Raw genomic sequence first — 4,620 nt, 5'->3', positions numbered from 1 at the left:
TTAATGAGAAGGATTCACCTGGAGAGGGAGAATTAGAATTCAGGAGAGAGAAGAAATCAGGGATACTATATGATTCATAAGAGAAAGGGTGAGATTTGTGAGTCATGCAAGTGTCTTGAATGGATCTTGAGCTTGGGAGATGTGTCCAGCTGAGGATGTGAATTTGGAATTGAGGATAAAAGCCAGGCTGGAGGTGGCAACACCCACGGAGGTTGAAAAGAAACTAGAGACAGGAGCAAACATTGAGAGATGTTGGTGCTTAAGGAGGGGGCAGAAGTAAGGGAGGAGGCTGAGGAAACAGTGCCCAGAGGGCTTGTGGGAGCGAGTGAAGGTCTAGAATCACATGATCCTTCCTCACCTCATGTCTGGGTCACCAAGAAAGCCTCTGAGGACTTCCCTGGTGGTCCAGTGGCTAAGATTCCGAGCTCCCAATGCAGGGGCCCCAGGTTCAATCCCTGGTCAGGGAACTAGATCCCGCATGACACACCTAAGAGTTCTAACGCCACAACAATGATCAAAGATCCTGAGTGCCACAACTAAGACCCAGATCAGCCAAATACATAAATAATTTTCTTTAAAAAGCCTTCTGACTGGTTTCCCAATTACTCCCTCTCTAATGCAGCATCTTCTGGCCCACCACCAGGACAGGGAGGCAGGGGGCCAGTAAACACCCAACAGACATGTGATGGGTGAAGTAACAGACATCCTGAATCTCCATTTCCCTCCGCCCTCTGCGTGCTGTGTAACTTTGGGCGAGCCCTCTTTTTCTTCCCTTTTCAGCTCCCTCGTGTGTAAAATAAGGACACCATTCACTTTCACAACCTCATAGGGTTGCCCTAAAAATTACATGAGTTCCTGGCTGTGAGAGCGTTCGAAACACTTGTAAATCACAACCCAGGCATGAAGAACAAGTATTCATCTCGAATTACTGTTTGCTTTATGGTTCATCCTTCCACAAAGAGTTCCACTGGCTCCCTTTCCTGGCTCCCAGCAAGGTAACGGATGGCACTGCCACCACCCAATCACCGCCACCCCTTCCTTTTCAGGTCATTCCAAATCAGAGTCACAGTTAAGCAAATGTAATACGTTTACAGGTAGAGTTGGCAAGATGTGCTCTATTTGTTTTCTGGCCCAGTCCTTTAATTGCACTTGGAAATAAACAGCCCACTACAGAGTGAAGATGAGAGAGTGGTTTGGAAAAAGAGAGAAAAAGGGAAACTGAAATGGCTTTGGTGCAGGAGTGGGGCGGGAGGTAACATCACACAAATCTTAAAGAGCTGAGAAGAGACACAGTCTCCTAAGGGCATTCAGAGTGAAGTCTCCTTGTTAGGTAGACTCCTGGGTCTGGGTTTCCTGGCCCCAGACCCCAACATGAGTCTCCATTTCATTCATACAAATCATTAAAGTCTCTCCATTGCCCATCAGCATGCTGTATTCTAGCCCCAAGTCTCCCCTCCGAAGATACCTTCTGAGAGCATCCTCTCCAGCACCTGTCAAGCCCAGCTCAAGCCTCTTCTTTTCTAAATTTATTTTGATAATTTTTTTTCATGAGGACCATATTTAAATTCTTTATTGACTTCTTTACAATATTGCTTCTATTTTATGTTTTGGTTTTTCAGCCTCAAGGCATGTGGGAACCTTAGTTCCCCCATCAGGGATCGAACCCACACCCCCTGCATTGGAAGGCAAGGTCCTAACCACTGGGCCTCCAGGAAAGTCCCTAACTCTTTCCAGAACTTAAAATCCAAACCATAGTTGGGCACACCACTATGGGGCCTCCCTCACTCTTGCTTTGCTTCACGTACACTGGCCTTTTCCAATATCAATATCATTTTCCAATATCAACAGTTATGTACTGGACGCTTGATATCCACTTATCTATTCAAGGTACATAGTCTCCCCATTTTACAAAGGAAGAGATTAAGTCTCATGGAGCTGACTATTTTTCACAATCTTTTCAACAGAACAATACTTTCTGTAACTACTGGTGAGAGTGTTATTTGTGTTACAGCTCTTACCAATTTCACAGAGGGAAACTGTTTGCCCAAAGTTGGCAGGTGTCAAGGCCTCCTGGGCACGACAGTAAAGTTCAGGCTGGTATTTCTCCTGACAGGTAGGGTCTGTCTCTTTGTTTTCCCTCTAGTTCCCCTAATGATGCCAGTTACTAAGGAGATGTCTGGGCATCTGGGAAAGAGGATGCCATCGTAAAAAGAGCTGCTGAGAGGGAGCTAGGAGGACCCCAAAGATCCATACTATGATTCAAATGTCTCTCCAGAACAGAGCAAATATCAACCACATTCCAGCCCCTCACACCATCTTCATAAATCAGATTCCCAAATAGCTTTGGGGGAAAATGATTTTCTTTTCCTCTTGACTGTTAAACAATGCTTAATTTGCTAATATTTTTAATGTTATCTTAATCAGAGCAGACGGTGATTTTCACCACATTTTAGAACAATCCTTTCTGTATCTTAGCGCTTTAGCCTACCGGAATGTTATTTGCAGTTCTGTGAACTGAAGCAGACTCACCACAATTAGCCATCACCATGGTAATTTTATGTCTTTTGTTTTCTGTTTTTGTTGCAAGTGCTCATCAAAGAGATTCAAGCTTTACTGATGAAGCAAAATTCATTACCTGCCTTTGGATTTAAGTGCACCACATTTAAAGACATGTTTTCACATCCTATGGTGTTCCATTTCTAGCTGACTTCTCAGAAATAAATAAAATGTGCTGTCTAGAGCCAAGCAAGCTGCTTTTACTTGCTTTTCCTCGAGCTGAGATTGGCAGATTTTGTGGCAAAAATGTCATGGCTTTCAGTGGGAACATAGCCTCTGAGTGTTGGTAAAGCCTTCAAACCCCCTACGAAGTCCCTTTCGTTTTCTTGGATGACCTCAGATGCTACATGGTTGAAATGAAACTTGCTTTCCACATGGAGCAGGAGGATAAGTGTGCAGCTAGGGTCAACTGTCTGCAGTGATGACAGCCAGCTGCCTGCCCATCCCAGATGCCACTCCTCCTATCAAGAGGGGCATTCTATTTCCTTTAAACTTGAGTCTGGCCCTGGGACATCTTCCAACCATTATACCACGACAAAAGTAATGTTATACAAACTCTGGAGTCCAGGCCTCAAGAGATCTGATGGTTTCCATTTTCATTCTCTTAGGATCCAACAGCTGTGTGAAGAAATGACGAGTGAACGCCTGGAGAGTGAGCCCTCGCTGGCTGCCAGCCACTCTAGATGCCTGAGCTGAGGCACCAGACACATTAGGGAGCCTACCTTGGATGTGCTGGCTGCAGCTAAACCCCCAGCTGAACAAAGACACATGGTGACCCCAGCCAACACCATGTAAACCAGAAGAACTTCCCAGCTGAGCTCAGCCGACCCACAAAATTGTAAGAAAATAAATAGCTATATCAAATGGTGGTTTCCAGAGGACAGGGGAAGTGGGAAATGGGGAGTTGTTCAATGGTACAAAGTTAAAGTTATACAAGATGAACATGTTCCAGAGATCTCTGGTCAACATAGTGCCAACAAGTAACATACTGTGTTTTGCACTTAAAAATTTACAAAAGTAGATTTCATGTTAAGCATTCCTACAACAACAGAAAATTAAAGAGACTCGAAGAAACATAAGAGAACAAATCTTTTAAACACACACCTTACTTTTTGGTAGTAATGCTGTCACAGGGTGTTATCATATGTGCAAACTCATCAACTTGTATACACTAAATATATGTGGTTTTTATATCACCTCTATCACAATAAAGCAGAAAGAAAAAGAAAGATGGAGGGAGGGAGAGAGACAGAGAATGAAAGAGAGAGGGAAGAAGGGAAGGAGGGTAGAAGAGAAGAAAGAATGAGGGGCCTCCATCTTCCCGGCATGCCCCCTCAATGCAACCAGCAACACCATTTACAGGAATACTTAGGCACCATCCAAATAAAGCAGTTCAAATTGGAGATGGCTTCTGAATGTGAAATGATCCAGCTATTTAATGTAGATTGTTTTACGGTATTAATAAAATTGAGTGTTCTGGGAAGTGCCTTTTAAGCGCACCAGGTCTAAGCCCAAGGCTCTAGAAAGCTTTTAGTTTAAATGCAAGCTCATTGGAAATGTGAGACCTGCCAGCATTAAGGAGGTGTCTGGCTGAGTGGACAGGATCCAGAGAAACTAGTCCCCTAGACCAAGCATCTCTTGTGTCCATTTTCATTCAGGAAAGCTAGATAATGTTCAAAAGATTAGAGAGCAGAAAGCTGGGGAGGCCAGGTAGGAAGCTAAAAAGAAAAGGAAAGTAACTTTTGCTTGCCTGCAGGTGAATTCAACTCAAGAAAAACCAGAAGGTAAAAAGAACTGGAATTTCTTTTAAAAAATTACTTTGGAACCCAGTCATCTGTGACTAGCTATGACTGTGGGCAAGTCACTGTCCTTCCCGGAAGTCACTGCAGATAACATTTCTTAGCACACAGAGCTGTCATGGAAAACAAGAGAGGAAAGGGGGCCAGCAGGGTTTGGAACCATGAGATGCTGTTGGTATGTGAGGAATTGTTATCACCCGAGCAGCAGCTGCTGCTATAGCCTTAGTGATCAAAATAGCAGTAATAAAACAAGGTAATACTCCTT

The sequence above is a fragment of the Bos mutus genome, chromosome 22 (genome assembly GCF_027580195.1).
Source record: "Bos mutus isolate GX-2022 chromosome 22, NWIPB_WYAK_1.1, whole genome shotgun sequence".
Taxonomy (NCBI): Eukaryota; Metazoa; Chordata; class Mammalia; order Artiodactyla; family Bovidae; genus Bos; species Bos mutus.
This window is presented reverse-complemented; position numbering follows the sequence as displayed.